The 16872-nt window shown below is 46.8% G+C and overlaps 1 protein-coding gene across 1 annotated transcript in view; it reads left to right on the top strand.

Moving 5' to 3' along the window:
• LOC139313376 (protein hinderin-like) overlaps positions 1-16872 on the top strand; it is a 124112-nt gene that overhangs the window by 60726 nt on the left and 46514 nt on the right. The gene's annotated exons all lie outside the window — the stretch shown is intronic.

The raw sequence follows: 16872 nt of genomic DNA, 5'->3' as shown, positions 1-16872 counted from the left end.
GCGAGCTGCACTGGCTCCCAGTGGTCTTCCGGGTGCGCTTCAAGGTGTTGGTTATCACCTTTAAAGCGCTCCATGGCATCGGGCCTAGCTATCTCCGAGACCGCCTGCTGCTACCGACGACCTCCCATCGACCCGTGCGCTCCCACAGAGAGGGCCTCCTCGGGGTGCCATCAGCCAAACAGTGCAGGCTGGTGACCCCCAGGGGGAGGGCCTTCTCTGTGGGGGCTCCTACCCTCTGGAATCAGCTGCCCCCAGAGATAAGAAGAATCCATGACCTCAATGCCTTCCGTCGTTCCCTGAAAACCTATCTTTTTCAGCAAGCCGGGTTGGCTTAGAAGAAATTTTTAAATTCTTTTAATTAGTTTGTGATTCTTAACTTCGGGCCAAAATTTATATATATTTTAAATGTTTTAATATTTGTATTCTATGTTTTTTATCTTGGCTGTACACCGCCCTGAGTCCTCAGGGAGAAGGGCGGTATATAAATTGGAAATTAAATTAAATTAAATTAAATTAACTGTTCTATATATAAGCTTGAGGGCACTAGCTTCTCCCTCCTCCATTTTGCCTCCTTCATTTTTGCTGCTTCCATTTGCTGGCCTCCTTTGGCTGGCCTCCATTTTGTGCTGTGTTTGTACTTGCTATTTCCCTTCTCTACAATATATATATATATATTTCTTGATATATACATCAAGAAGTTTTGAATCCTGCTGAATTGTCTGACCGTGTGTGCTGCAACAAACTCTGATACTCCCTTAGCCACAGAAATTTGGGGCTCCATTGCGGTCATATTTTGAGGACTGGGTTTTCTGCCTAACCATGGGGTTGGACTAGAAGACCTCCAAGGTACCTTCCAACTCTGCTATTCCGTTATCTAGGGGAACTTGGCCTTCCCCCAACTGCCTTTCCTTTAGGCATTTTGGACAACAGCACCCATCTCCTGACCCCCCCAAATCAGGGGGACCAGGATGCTACCCAGATCCTTCACTCTCAAGCGGCAAACATTTTTTTTCGTACACCCACAATTCATCTATCTTTGTTGGTTTCTGTGGCTCTTGGGAACACTTCCGTTGTCGTTATTTCTTTGGCAGCGATTCTGACGTGAGGTATCTGGAGGAGATGCCATCTTGCTGAAGTGTCAGTTCCCCTTCCCTTCCCTTCCCGTCGCTGATATTTTTAGTTAGCGGGAAATGTCAAACGGAAAAATTTTCACCGCAATTTTCTTGCCTTCGGAATGCGGGTTGTTAGGGTGATCTTTGCGGGGAGGGAAATGTCAGCTTTTTTCAGAATATTTCTTTATGGTGCCACTTCTTCTGATCGTCAGGAGAGAGAAGGGGGCACATGCTGTCGGGAAGGAATTTCTATTTTTATTTTTTCCCTCCTTGTTAAGAAACACATTATTGGCAGTCCCTTCGCTCGCCACGCTGCTGAACTCGCACAAGCGCCCGTGTCAGGAACCCGGTGGCTTTCCTTCTCCCCTACTTTTGTATCGCCAGAGAGACGTTAAAGAATATCAAATTGGATTGTAGTTTTTCCGGAGCTGCAGCAGCACTTCCCTGTATACTTCCCCTTTCTGGTTCTGCCTTGAAGTGCCACTGTTTTACTCTTAACAGAATGACAGAGTTGGGAGGGACCTTGGAGGTCTTCTAGTCCACCCTGTTCTCAGGAAGGAAATCCTTGTACCATTTCAGACAAATGGCTCTCCAATCTCTTCTTGAAAACCTCTTCTGATGGAGCACCTACAACATCTGGAGGCAAGTCCTTCTACTGATTAATTAATTAATTAATTAATTAATTTATTAGATTTCTATACCGCCCTACTCCCGAAGGACTCAGGGCGGTGCACAGCCAGACAATAAAAACACATACAATACAAAATTTAAAAAATAGAATAAAATCAAATTAAATAATTTTGGCCCCGACAAATTTAAAACCCCAAACTTTTAAAACCAATTTAAAATTGAATATATAAATACTAAAAGATATTTAAAATTTTAAAAATCTTTTATAAAAGAGGGGGAAAATTAGGCCAGGCCGGCCTGGTGAAATAGTAAGGTCTTTAAGGCGCGGTGGAAGGTGCGCAGATCCGGGATCCTCCGTATCTCTGGGGGGAGCTCGTTCCAGATAGTAGGTGCCCCCACAGAGAAGGCTCTCCCCCTGGGGGCCGCCAGTCGGCATTGTTTGGCTGACGGCACCCGGAGGAGCCCCTCTCTATGGGAGCGTACCGGCCGGTGGGAGGCTATTGGTGGTAGTAGGCGGTCCCACAAGTACCCGGGTCCTAAGCCATGGAGCGCTTTAAAGGTGGTAACCAAAACCTTGAAGCGCACCCGGAAGACCACCGGGAGCCAGTGCAGCTTGCGCAGGAGAGGTGTTACATGGGAACGCCATGTCGCTCCCATTACCACCCGCGCGGCCGCACTCTGCGCCAGTTGGAGCCTCCGGGTGCTCCTCAAGGGGAGCCCCATGTAGAGAGCATTACAATAGTCCAGGCGGGAGGTGACGAGGGCATGAGTGACTGTGCGTAAAGAGTCCCGATCCAGAAAGGGACGCAACTGGCGAATCAGGCGAACCTGATGAAAAATCCTCCCGGTCACGGCCGTCAAGTGCTCTTCTAAAGACAGCCGTGAATCCAGGAGGACGCCCAAGTTGTGAGCCCTCTCCGTGGGGGCCAATGATTCGCCCCCAATAGTCAGTGATGGCGTCAACTGACTATATCGGGACGTCGGAAACCACAGCCACTCAGTCTTGGATGGGTTGAGCCTGAGCCTGTTCCTCCCCATCCAGATCCGTACGGCCTCCAGGCAGAAGAATTAACAGAAGAGCAGAGTTAGAAGGGCCCTTGGAGGTCTTCTAGTCCAACCCCTTGCTCAAGCAGGAGACCTATACCATTTTGGACAAATTGTTGTCCAACCTCTTCTTGAAAACCTCCAGTGATGGAGCACCCACAACTTCTGGAAGCAAGCCATTCCACTGACTAATTATACAGAATGACAAAGTTAGAAGGGACCTTGGAGGTCTTCTAGTCCAACCCCCTGCTTAAGCAGAAAACCCTATACCCGTGATGGTGAACCTATGGTACGGGTGCCACAGGTGGCACGCAGAGCCATATCAGTGGGCACGCGAGTGTTGCCCTATCTCAGCGCTGGCCAGCTGATTTTCGGGCCTTCCGCGCCCACTGGAAGTCGGGAAACAGGCTATTTCCAGCCTCCGGAGGGCCTCCAGGGGGGTGGGGAAGGCTGTTTTTGCCCTCCCCAGCTCCTAGAAAGGCTCTGGAGCCTGGGGAGGGCGAAAAAACGGGCCTTCCAGTCCCACCGGAAGTTGGCAAATGGGCCGTTTCCAGCCTCCGGGGGGATGGGGAAGGCTGTTTTTGCCCAGGCTCCAAGAAAGCATCTGGAGCCTGGGAAGGGCGAAAAACGGGCCTACTGGGCCCACTGTGCCATCGCGTGCCAAAAGCGGGGGGAGCGCAGGGGTGTCGCGCACGCATGCGTGGGGGGCAGGGCGCACTGAATTATGGGTGTGGGCACGCGTGGGCACAACCCCCCCTGCGCTCCCCCTGCTTTTGGCACACGACGGCAAAAAGGTTAGCCATCACTGCCCTATACCGTTTCAGACCAACGGTTGTCCAATCTCTTCTTAAAAACCTCCAATGATGGAGCAACACCCAAAACTTCTGGTGGCAAGCTGTTCCGCTGGCTAATTGTTCACACTGTCAGGAAATTTCTCCTTAATTCCAGGTTGCTTCTCTCCTTGATTAGTTTCCATCCGTTGCTTCTTGTCCTGCCTTTAGGGGCTTTGGAAAATAGGTTCACCCAGTGGTGAAATTTAAAATTTGTTACTACCGGTTCTGTGGGCGTGGCTTGGTGGAGGGGGGGGTATATGACTGAGTGGGTGTGGCCAACTTTTTTTAAAAAAAACTTTTAAAACCATTTTTTCTACAACTTCGCACCTTTCGCCGCGAATTAAAAACTTGGCTTTTCGAGTTCCCCGGCCTGGACTGATGGGCTTTTTACGGGTTTTAACTGTATTTGTTTAATTAGGCATTTTAATCTTGCATTGGATTGTGGTTTTATTGTTATGAGCCGCCCTGAGTCCATTGGAGATAGGGCGGCATATAAGCCTAATAAAATAAAATAAATAAATAAATAAATAAACTTCTTCTGCTGAAGAGGTTGTAAAAAAAATGCCTTTAAAAATAATAAAACAAAGCCTCTGATATTGCGCGGCTCAGCTGGGCAATGGGGGGCGTGGCAGGGATTTTTGCTACCGGTTCTCCGAGCCACCCGCCTCCATCGCTACCGGATCGGGTGATCCTGTCTGAACCTGGAACATTTCACCCCTGGGTTCACCCCTCTTTTTTCTTGTGGCAACCCCTCAAATATTGGAACGCTGCTATCGCGTCTCCCCTCTTTCCATCAGACTAGATGTACCCAATTCCTGCCACCGTCCTTCGTATGTTTTTGCCTCTAACCTCTCGGGAGCGTGTGGGTGGGTGGGGGGGGACTCTCAATTCTTTGGCAACCCGACCCCCTACATTATGCACGGCTGTTGAAGCTTCAGGAGAAACAGGCGCCAACCGGGGTTGCGTTCATCCAGGGCTTCTGCGAAACACGACACTTTGTGAATTTGCTCTCGGCCTCTCGAGGTGCATTTAATAACAACCCGAGGCTCCCCGTCAAGCTTCTCGGATAGTCACCTCACCTGCGACTCGCTTGTCCCGTCCTCGCCCGTCTCTTCCTTCCTAGCTGCTTTTAAACTGACATTTTGACAGCTTCGGACCAACTCGGTTTGCAAATGGCTGGGGAGGGTTTGATTTTTATTTTTCCCCCTTCACCTCCTCCTCCTCCTCCTCCTCCTCCTCTCCTCTCTCCCGTCTCCTTGAGCTAACAGGAATCTCTGCTTAACCCACTTGTCAGCCTCTTGTCAAAAAGCCAGGCTTACCTGCCAGCGTGGGATGGCTTCGTGTTGATGCTTGTTGTAGCTTTTTGAAGAGGGGAAAAAAAAATAAAATAAGAATAAGAATAACAGCAGCCCAGCCACTTTCCTCGGACAATGAAACGTCCCTGGACGGATCTAGAGAAAAACGGAAAGGCTGGACTTGCTGGGAGAGAGAAATCGGGCTTGTCAATCAGGGCCGTATCTCTGCAACAGATGGAGGCCGTTGCCCGTTGCTGCCTAGCAGATGTCTGCATACAAAGCCTCGGAGAAGCTCAGAGGCAGCAGCCTCCGATGAAGGACACCTCTGTCCTTCAGAGGCTGGCATGGCTCTTCTGTTATCAGACAAAATGGGCAGAGTGGCAGGCCTTGGGTGGTTGTGGGTTTTTTTTTTTTTTTTGCCCAGGATTCATTACTGGCCCTTCAGTTATCTCTCTGGAGATAGGGATGGATGAATAAAATAGAGTAGAGTAGAGTAGAGTAGAGTAGAGTAGAGTAGAGTAGAGTAGAGAAATAGATGATGGATAGAATGGGATGGGATGGAATACAATAGAATATAGAACAGAACAGAACAGAACAGAACAGAACAGAACAGAACAGAACAGAACAGAACAGAATAGAATAGAATAGAATAGAATAGAATAGAATAGAATTCTTTATTGGCCAAGTGTGATTGGACACACCAGGAATTTGTCTTTGGTGCATACACTCTCAGTGTACATAAAAGAAAAGATACATTCGTCAAGAATCATAAGGTACAACACTTAATGATAGTCATAGGGTACAAATAAGCAATCAGGAAACAATATCAGTATAAATTGTAAGGATACAAGCAGTCGCACATAGATAGAGAGGATAGATATAGATAGATAGATAGATAGATAGATAGATAGATAGATAGATAGATAGATAGATAGATAGATAGATAGATAGATGGATGCAGATGGATGGATGGATGGATGGACGGGTAGGTAGGTAGATAATTAGATGGAGAGAGGCAGATGGATAGATTAGATTGGTAGGTAGGCAGGCATATATACAGAGACAGACAGATAGACAAACAGACCAGTTCTTAGTTTTCTTTTTTTCCTCTTTCCTTTCCTCTCCAAATTGTCAAACTCTTATAGAGTCCACAGTCACATCATTAGACGGATGGATGATAGATAGTTAGCTATAGACTCTATCTCTGTATTATTTCCATCTCCATCTCGTATCTCAGTCTCTCTATCTCTGCTTTCTCTGTCTATCATTTCCATCTTTAGTCGCTCTCCCATATCTCTCTCTCTCTCTCTCTCTCCCCATCTCTATCATTTCCCTCTCCATCTCTACCACGTCCTTCTGTCTTTCTGTCTGTCTGTCTATCTTTCAAATAGTGACCCAGGACCGTTTTTCACACTTAGCAACCATTGCAGTATCCCCACGGTCACGTGACTTTCATTCTGACGTTTGACCACCGACTCACATTTATGTTCAGGGGTCATTTTTTGCGACTTTCTGACCAGCCAAGTCAACGGAGAACCCAGATTCACTTAACAACCGCGTTACTAATTGGGACATAAAACGGGACAAATCCACTTAACGAATTTTTCACTTGACAACATACATTTTGGGCTCAATTGTGGTCATACGTTGAGGACTACCTGTACTTACACGAATCTCACACACACACACACACACATATATTCCAAGGGTCACACGGAGAAAATGTTAGATTTGACTTGGTAAAATCTGTTCTTCACATTTCTCCTGTGGTGAGAAAGATTGATTTTTCTTGAGGGGGTTTTTGTTTTCCTCCTCTTTCTGTGTTTGGCTTGCTTCCCACACCCCAAATGCTACGCTTTGGCCCGTAATCATTCCACCTTGAATTTAAGCATCACCGCTGCATGACGAAGGAGCAAGGTCCTTTTCAAATTCCATCCCCTCAGCTGGAGGTGGTGACGCCTGATGAAATGCAGGCACGGAAAATGTATTTTGTGGCATCTCAGAATGGAAGAGTGGAAGGGAAGAAGGGATATTGGAAATCACCAGCTGTCTGATGAAGGAGTCAAATAGTCTTTCTTTCTTTCTTTCTTTCTTTCTTTCTTTCTTTCTTTCTTTCTTTCTTTCTTTCTTTCTTTCTTTCCTTCCTTCCTTCCTTCCTTCCTTCCTTCCTTCCTTCCTTCCTTCCTTTTCTTCCTAGCATCTCTTTCCTTTCTCTTGCCCTCCTTCCTATCTCACTTTCCTCCCTCTCTCCCTTCTTTCCTTCCTTCCTTCTCTTCCTAGCATCTCTCCTTCCTTCCTCCCTCCCTCCCTCCCCTTCCTAGCATCTAACATCTCTCCTCCCTTCCTATTTCCCTCCCATCAATTTCACTTTCCTCCCTCCCTCTCTGTTGTTTCCTTGTGCTGCCAAGCCCTTGCCTTCTAAGTACTTGATAGGCTGGTGGTGAATCAGCACTCCTGTTGACCGACGAGGGGGTCCGTTTCCCAGGCTTCAATCACTTCCCCAGCTGTTTTTGTTCCTGCTCGTCCGACAATCTTAGTAGCTGCAAAATTGAATATGTGTCCCTGTTCACTGTAGTGTGAGGCTACCGATGAGTTCAGGTCTCCTCGTCTGACCGCTCGCTTGTGTTCTTGCAGTCTGGTAGTTAGCTTCCTTCATGTTTGTACTACGTAGTCACAGGGGCTCAAGTAGATTACATTGGAAGTATCTCCCACCTCTAAGCGATCTATGCAATGCATAATATGTCCTTGTTCATCGTGGTCGTACGTCGAGGACTGCCGGTAGGTCATTAAAGTTTCTCAAATTTGCAATCAGAGCTGTTCTGTCAGCCACCGGCCTCTCCAGCAGCCGAATTAGAGTAGAAGGAGGCTTGGGAGTCAGGATCAGCATTAAGGCAACCTGAGAGCTCCAATGGGGAAGAGGGAATGGGGCTGGCAGAGAGAGAGAGAGAGAGAGAGGGACAGAGGAGGAGCCTGGGCTGTCCGTCAGCCCTCAGATGGAGAGTTAACAGCCTTCAGATCTGGAGGTGGCTGATGAGGAAGAGGAGGAACAGCTGGGTCCGGTGCCTGACACACAGGTGTGCAGACAGCAGAGGAGAGGAGAGCAGTGGAAATCTATGAGCCGGTCCTTGGGACAGAAGAGCCAGCGCTGCTAGCGAAGCCCACCCTAGCTCTGGGGATAAAAGGCAGGGGGCGGAGATGAATAGATGTGGCAGACAACTATTCATCTCCCTGCCGGATGGACTTGTTAGCCTGCGGTGAGAGAGAAACTTTTTGCTGGGGCTGCCGGCGCTCCTAATTAAAGGAATCTTTTGAGTTCATGTCAGAGGGTTTGTCGTCTTTAGGGAGCTGAGTGAGAACACGTTCCTTCTCCACACCCAACTTCACAAACAGATCCAGGGGGTCGGAAGAACAATCTGGAGCGCTCAATTTTTATAGGAGCATTAATGAGACGCGATAAAACCGCCACGCGTGGCCTTCGTAATGCGATGAAGTTCATTACGAATGGCCTTTTCATAGTCTTGATCTCATTACATTCAGTCCTTGTGACCCAGACATCGTGCAGGTTAACTTTCATTTACCAGAGGTCCTAATTTTAGAAGCTCCAGTGTCTGATCTTTTTATGGTTTTTATGGAGAGACCGTGAACTTGTCGGCAGGTGCTGCTGCGCACGACACTCTCTAGCTAGAAAGATTTCTGGAGTCCTCGACCTACGACCAAAACTGAGCTCAAAATTTCCAAAGCCTAAGCAAGACAGTGGCTAAGTTCGTTTTGCCCGATCTTACGACCTTTCTGGCCACGGTTGTTAAGTGAATCGCCGCAGGCGTTAAGTTAGTGACAAGGTAAGTTAGTCCATCTGGCTGGTCAGAAGGTCACAAAAGGGGATGACGTGACCCCGGGACACTGCAACTGTCATAAATACAAGCCAGTCCGAATTTTGATCACATGACTGCAACAGTCGTAAGTGTGAAAAACGGTCCTAGGTGTCTTCAGTGCTGTTGTAACTTTGAACAGTGACTAAATGAACTGCTGTAAGTCAAGGACTACCGGTATCTCTGCTTTCCAATTTGAACCCAGGATTCAGAGTTGACAGTTAGCAAACCTGAGTCAAGGGGCAGCTGGATTTATGCTCACATTAGATGGAGTCTTGGATATAGGAAGAAGTTTCCTTTTTATTTTATTATTTTTTTTTTTTACAAAAAAAATAATCCGTATGTAGAGAAAACTAGGCTGTTGGAGACCTACAGTGTACAAGTAGTCTGTTGTGGCTCACCAGCAGCTGCGGAGCTGGCAGCAGAGTCGGACAGTGAGGAGGCTGGGGAGGACCATGGGCCAGTCCTGGAGTCTGGGGAAGGCTCGGACGAGGGCTCTGCGTCGGAGGCAGAGATGGGGCCAGGGCCATCTGGGACTGATGTGCGGACTCCAGAGTCGGACAGCAGAGAGGCAGAGGAACAGGAGGAGCCTGTTCCCAGTGCGCGCATGCGCAGAGCTGCCAGAAGGCAAGAACAGTTAAGAAAAAAAGGGGCGACTCAGGAGTAAGGCTTGGAGATGATTGGCCCCTCCCGTAAGGCTTAAAAGAGGAGCAAAGGCATGTGGGCCCTTTGCAGGAAAGCAACATTGTTAATTCTGTTCCCAGTCGGCATCTCTCTTTGATTCTGGACTCCGTGTGGCTTTGCCAATTAGGCCTTTGGCAGCGTGTCAAGGGAGATAAAGGTGGGTGATTATCAGCCTTATCCGGAAGGACTCTTTACAACTCTTTGGGACTCATCTGTGAATGAACAGAATTCACAGCTGTTGCAATAAAAGTGGGTTTTGGGACTACTCGTGTGTTTTACTGACTCAGAAAGCCTAGGTCAGAACATAGTCCTCGACTTAACAACAGTTTGCTTAGTGACCGTTCAAAGTTAAAACGGCATTGGAAAAACAGTGACTTACGATCGGTTTCACAGTTACGACCGCTGCAGTGTCGTTCCCCTCCTCCCCCCCAGTCACGTGATCAAAATTCAGGTGCTTGGCAACTGACTCACATTTATGATGTATGCAGTGTCCCCAGGGGTTACGTGATCCCCTTTCGTGACCTTCTGACAAGCAAAAGTCAATGGGGAAGACAGATTCACTTAACAACGGGGTTGCTAACTCAACAGTTGCAGTGATTCGCTTAGCAACGGTGGCAAGGAAGGTCGTAAAATGGGGCAAAACTCACTCAACAACTGTCTCGCTTAGCAACAGAAATGTTGGGCTCAGTTGCGGTCGTAAGTCGAGGACTACCTGTACTCTGGTCTAGCTATTGTCATACTGTTCCAAAGGTTTATTATTATTATTTTCCTGCGCTGTTTAACCTACCTTTTATAATAGGAACCTCTTTAATGAGCATTAGGTGATTGTGAACACTGGATAGATGATTAAATTTACACATTGCCTTTTTTTTTTTCCTTTTGGAAAACAAACATCCGAAAAATAATTAATGCCAGAGACAATCTGACAAGAGAAAATAGCATCACTAGGAGATGCTGGAAACTCTGGGTTTTTTTTGCAATAGATGATGGGGCAGAGACATAAACCGGCTGTATTTCTGGCTGTGTCTTTCCAGCCAACCTCTTCCCTTTTTCCTTTTTTCTATTCTGTTCTGTTCTGTTCTGTTCTGTTCTGTTCTGTTTTGTTCCGTTCTGTTTTGTTCCGTTCCGTTCCATTCCACTCCACTCCACTCCACTCCATTCTATTCTACCCCCTATTTCTATTCTATTCTATTCCATTCCATTCCATTCCATTCCACTGCACTCCACTCCACTCTATTCTACCCCCTATTTCTATTCTGTTCTGTTCTTTCTTTCTTTCTTTCTTTCTTTCTTTCTTTCTTTCTTTCTTTCTTTCTTTCTTTCTTTCTTTCTTTCTTTTTCTGTCTGTCTGTCTGTCTGTCTGTCTGTTTATGTACTAGTGGCTGGCCCTGTCAGTGTTGATGAGAGTATTCTTGGTGATTCCTTGAGTAGGCTGAACGTTTCGTGTTTATTGTTTGTCTAAATTGGTTGTTCCTTCATTGGAGTGTTTACAGCTTGATTGTTGGTCTAGTGTCAATCTTGATGTTAATCTCTGCTCATCTGGGAGTTGACTGCTGGCGAAGAGCTGTTTTGGGTTTTTTGCTTCCTGTTTAGTTTTTGGATTGTCTCTTCTGAACGGCGTGTAAACGATGTTGAACTCTACGGGCCCGTTGATGGCTGATTTGTTTGAGTGCCGGGCTTCCAGGAATTCTCTAGCATTTTTGGAGTTGGTTTGATCTAGGACAGTGATGGCGAACCTTTTTGCCATCGTGCGCCAAAAACGAGAGGAGCGTCGGGGGGGTCACACGCGTGCCCACACCCATAATTTTATGTGCCCCACGCACGCGCACGTGACACCCCACTCCACGCTCCCCCACGCTTTTGGCACAGTGGACCAGGTAGGCCCGTTTTTCGCTCTCACCAGGCTTTAGAGCCTTTCTAGGAGTCTGGGGGGGGCGTGAAAATGGCCTTCCCCCCCCCCTCCCGGAGGCCCTCCGGAAGCCAGAAACGGCTCATTTACCACCTTCCTGTGGGACTGGAAGTTGGCAAACGAGCCGTTTTTGGCCTCCAGAGGGTCTCCGGGGGGGGGGAGGACATTTTGGTCCTCCCAAGGCTCCTAGAAAGGCTCTGGAGCCTGAGGAGAGCAAAAAATGGGCCTTCCCCACCCCCACCAGGCCCTCCGGAGGCAGGAAACAACCTGTTTCCCTACTTCTGGTGGGCCCAGAAGGCCCGAAAAATCACCTGGCCGGTGCATACACGCGCGCCGGAGCTGAGGTCGCTCCGGCTATATGTGCCACCTGTGACACCCGTGCCATAGGTTCGCCATCCCGTCTCAAGGATGTTCCCAGCTTCCCAGTTGAAACTGTGGTGAAGTCTGGAGCTTTTGACATGTCTTCTGACTGCTAGCTGATGTAAATAACAGAATAACAAAGTTGGAAGGGACCTTGGAGGTCTTCTAGTCCAACCCCCTACTCATAGATGGACTCTGCTACGGTCAACTGGTCCCTGTTTGTCTTACTCTTCTTTTGGTTCCTTGGATACCTCTCATCAACCCTACAAGATGCACCTCAGCCACAGGATTCAAGAGAAGGGAAGCCCTCTATAAATTCAGACCAGTGTAAAATACCAACTGGGAACTCTTGTGAGAGTTTATGGGAGGTAATGTAGTGGTGAAATGTAAAATTTGATACTACCTGTTCTGTGGGTGTGGCTTGGTGGGGTGGGGGTAATATGACTGAGTGGCCAACTTTTTTTTTTTTTACTTTTAAAACCATTTTTTCTATAACACCTTCAGCTGAAAGGGTTGAAGAAAAAATGCTTTTAAAAGCCTCTGACGATCCCAGCTGAGCCACGCGATCATCAGAGGCTTTTTTTTTTACTTTTAAAAGCATTTTTTCTATAATCTCTTCAGCCGAAAGGTTTGAAGAAAAAATGCTTTGAAAAGCCTCTGATGATCCCAGCTGAGCCGTGCGATCATCAGAGGCTTTTTTTTTTTACTTTTAAAAGCATTTTTTCAGCCGAAGAGGTTGTAGAAAAAATGCTTTTAAAAATAATAAAAAAAAAGCCTCTGATGATTGTGCGGCTCAGCTTGGCAATGGGGGGTGGTCAGGGATTTTTGCTACCGGTTCTCCGAACCACCCAACTCCATCGCTACCGGATCGGATGATCCGGTCCGAACCGGGAGCATTTCACTCCTGGGGTAATGGAGGGAAAACCTCTTCTGTATCCAGGAGAAGAACATTTTCAGGAAGAACCAGAGATGCAGGATTTGGGCGTGTCTAGTCTACAGAAGAGAAGGAGTAGAGTTGACCTGATAGCAGTCTTCCAGTATTTGAGTGGCTGCCACACGGAAGAGGGATCAACTTATTTGCCAAAGCACCAGAACAAGAAACAATAGATGAAAACCACTAGTGGGATTCAAATCCCGTCACTACCGGTTCGCTAGTGGGTGTGAGACCACTCGCGCACGCACGCAACACTTTTTTGCATGCTCAGAAGCTTCTGCGCATGTGCAGAGACGTCCAGGCGGGTGGGCGGAGCCCGATCCGGAGCAAACTGGTAGTAACCCACCACTGATGAAAACTCATCAAGGAGAGAAGCAACCTAGAACTAAGGAGAAACTTCCTAACAGTGAGGACAATTAACCAGTGGAACAACTTGCCACCAGAAGTTGTGAATGCTCCAACGCTGGAAGCTTTTAAGAAGAGCCTGCACAGCCACTTGTCTGAAATGGGCATAGGGTCTCCTGCACAAGCAGGGGGCTGGACTAGAAGACCTCCAAGGTCCCTTCCAAATCTGTTATTCTGTTAATCAGTGGAACGACTTGCCTTCAGAAGCTGTGGATGCTCCATCACTGAAGGTCTTTAAGAAGAGCCTGGACAGCCACTTGTCTGAAAAGATGTAGGGTCTCCTGCTTGAACAGAGGGGTGGATTAGAAGACTAGAAGATCTTGTCCAGGGGGCTGCCACAGAGAGGAGGAAGGGGGTCGAGCTATTTTCCAAAGCACCCGAAGGCCAGACAAGGAATAACGGATGGAAACTGATCAAGGAGAGATTCAACCTGGAAATAAGGAGAAATTTTCTGAAGTGAGAGCAATTTTTTTTTTTAAATTTGATTTATATGCCGCCCTTCTCCGGAGACTCAGGGCGGCTTACAAGGCGTTAAGCAATAGCCTTCATTCTTTTGTATATTTATACAATGTCAGCTTATTGCCCCCACAACCGGGTCCTCAATTTACCTACCTTAGAAAGGATGGAAGGCTGAGTCAACCTTGAGCCTGGCGAGATTCGAACCTGCAGTAATTGCAGGCAGCTGGTCTTAATAACAGGGTGCTTTAGACCACTGTACTACCAAGGCTCAATCAAATCATGGAACAGAAGAGCTTCATCACTTGAGACTTACAAGAAGAGATTGAACTGCCATTTGTCAGAAATGGCGTAGGGTCTCCTGCTTGGGCTTGGGGGGGGTCAGACTAGATGACCTACAAGGTCCCTTCCAACTCTGTATAATCTGCAATCTGTAAACCTCCCTTCCAGCTCTATTCTGATAGCCCCATAAAATGCCTTTGGTGATTCTGTGCCCGACCTTCTTGCTGGATTGACTCACCCCGCCTTCGCAAATGAGTTAAATTCCACTGTCCTTGGCTGGTTTTTAATTTAAACACGAATTTCGCCACCTCCGAGCGGACGTCGGTTTATTTTTGTTTTTTTTTATTTTTCGAAGGGGGAAAAAAAGTGACATTTCTCCCCTTCTCCACAAGCAGACCTAATGAAGCCGTATTAGTGCCCTAACTTGAGCAGTAGATAAAGATTGGTAAATAAGACCCCCATTAAAAAATACTTCGCAGGCAAGCATCATGGGTCCCAGTAGCCTCTCTAATGTCCGTTAATGGTTATTCGGAGGATCAGAATGCTCATTTTCCTGAGCCATTAAGTCAAACTGTGCGATTATTTAGAAAGTTAATTCATGCATGCTCAAAATCAGGCTTAAGTAATGCGGAGGGTAGGAGGTAAAAACTCGGCGGAGAGGATCCTTTCGTCCTTTTTGTTATTTAACCATCAGCCGTAATTAACTTGCAAATTTGAAATAATTAGAACAAATTAAAGGTATTTAACTTCGCCTCCCTGAAGAAAAATTCAAATTGCGCCAAATGCAGTTTTAAATTATTCAAGTCTCCGAGGTCTCTGCTGGGTTTTTTTTTTCTCTTCCTCAAACCCCCCCCTTCCCTCCCTCCCTGCCTGCCGCCACACACCCCCTCCCCATATAATGCATTTATTTTATTTTTTCTATGACAGGAATACCAATCTGCTTTTTGTCAGAGAAGGCTTCCCATCAAGTAATTGTTCTTTGTGTCTAATAAATGACAGCTATTCTTCTCAGTTAAAAGAAAAAAAGAGAAGGAAGTATTTTAGTCTCTGAAGGCTACATAGGCATTGCCGTGGCATTTTAATTCAATAAAACAAAAGGTTAACTTTCTCTCCCTCCCTCCCTCTCTCTCTCTCTCTCTCTCTCTCTCTTTGTCTCTTCTCTTCTCTTTTCTCTCCTATCCTTTCTTATCTTCGCCCCCCACCCCACCCCATCCCACCTCCTCATTTTGTTCTAAGGAACAATCTTAGCAAGAGAGGGTCCTGAATGACATTTTTTAAAAAAACAATTTGCCATTCTGTCTCCGCAGCCAGGCCTGGTTTATAAAAGCATCAAAGGAAATCATAACATTGAGCGGTTCATTTGGGCAAAATTTTAGATAAAGCGTGTGGGGTAACTGACAATGAAATTCTCTTTTTCTCTCTATCCCGAAGGTGCTTTTTTTCAAGAGGCAACGGAGCTTTCTGGTTTTTCTTTGAAGACGTTTCTCTTCTCATCCAAGAAGCTTCTTCAGCTCTGACTGGATGGTGGGGAAGGGAAGGATTTATATTCCTTGCAGAGAGCTGGTCCTTTGCATCCTTTTTAGAAAGTCGTTGAGGCCCCTTGGAGGTTTCTCGGTGTCCTCAGGGTCACCTGAGTGGTGCAAATGGTTCCCGTAGTCATTTCCAGAACGAATTTCCAGAAAAATTGCAGAGTACAGAAACCATTTGCACTACTCAGGTGACCCTGAGGACACCGATAAACCTCCAACCGGCCTCAACGATTCTCTTAACAGAATGCAAATGACCAGCTGTCTTCCATTCCTCACCGTCTAGTCAGAGCTGAAGAAACTTCTTGGATGAGAAGTGAAATGTCTTCAAAGAGAAACCAGAAAGTCCAGTTGTCTCCTGAAAAAAAGCACATGAGGGACAACCATGACTTGGATGTCTGAGAATCTGCATAATCTCTTTTTCTCTCTTATATTTTTTTTTTCTATTTTCTGTACCAGTAGTCTTCAAACAGTTCATTTAGTGACCGTTCAGACATTTCATGACCCAACTAGGTAACATCATCAGCGTTAGAAGGGATGACAATTTGCAGAGTGGAGGAAGTGGGGAAGAGGAGGGAGGGATTCTTAGTGATCTTTGAGGTTGGTTGTTTTATTTCAGCGTTTTCATGACCCAACTAGGTAACATCATCAGGGATAGAAGGGAGCAGGATTTAAGAGGAGGAGGAGGAGGACTGTGGGGTCCTCTGAGCTTGGTGGTTTTCTTTTTTTTCTTTCCGCCTGCTCCCTTCTAGCACTGATGATGTTACCTAGTTGGGTCATGAAACGTCTGCAAGAAAACCACCAAGCTCAGAGAGCACCACAGCTGTTTCGTGTCTGTGTGTATGTCCACTTGTGATGCTGGTAGTCAATACTCTGCAACCAATGGGAAGGATAGTCTTGGCCAACATGCAACCCCAAATTGTCACCGCCATGGGGAGGCATCCTCCCTCATCCTGCCAACCTCTTTCTTTCTCTTTCTCTCTCTCTCTCTCTCTCTCTGTGTGTGCTTTACGTCTTAAAACTCTGCAGGGTTGCTGCTCTTGAAATCCACATCTTTTTTTCATCTTTTTCTTTCCTAACTGCTTGCTCCTTCTGGTTTTAGCTGACATTAAGAGCTGAAGAGTCAAGAGACCCCAAGGCCTTGTTAGGAGAGCTTGTTATGCTGTAGGGTGGGGTTTTTTTTCCCTTCATTCCAGATCCATCTTAAAATTAGCAATCCTCCCCCTCCCCCCCCCATTTCTGCCATTTGGAGGGCTATTCAGCCTTGCGTGCCATGTTGCATCCCAGGGGTAACCAAGCCCCATTGAGAGAAGTCATTGGAAAGCCTTCCTTCCCCCAACCCCTAATTTTAGCCAGTCAAATGTCAGCATCTTCACAAAACTTTCTCGTTAAAATAACTATTTGCCCCCCCCAAGCAATTATGACTGAGGACTTAACTGTGTTCTACTTTGATATTAACACAGGTTGAAGGTTGAAGACGAGCACCTTAAAAAAAAAATAGGCACCTCTAACCCACTCTCCCTTCTTCCTTTT

The sequence above is a fragment of the Pituophis catenifer genome, unplaced genomic scaffold, assembly GCF_029215685.1.
Source record: "Pituophis catenifer annectens isolate HBS135680 unplaced genomic scaffold, rPitCat1.0.hap2 SCAF_2, whole genome shotgun sequence".
In the NCBI taxonomy this organism is placed as follows: Eukaryota; Metazoa; Chordata; class Lepidosauria; order Squamata; family Colubridae; genus Pituophis; species Pituophis catenifer.
This window is presented reverse-complemented; position numbering and strand designations above follow the sequence as displayed.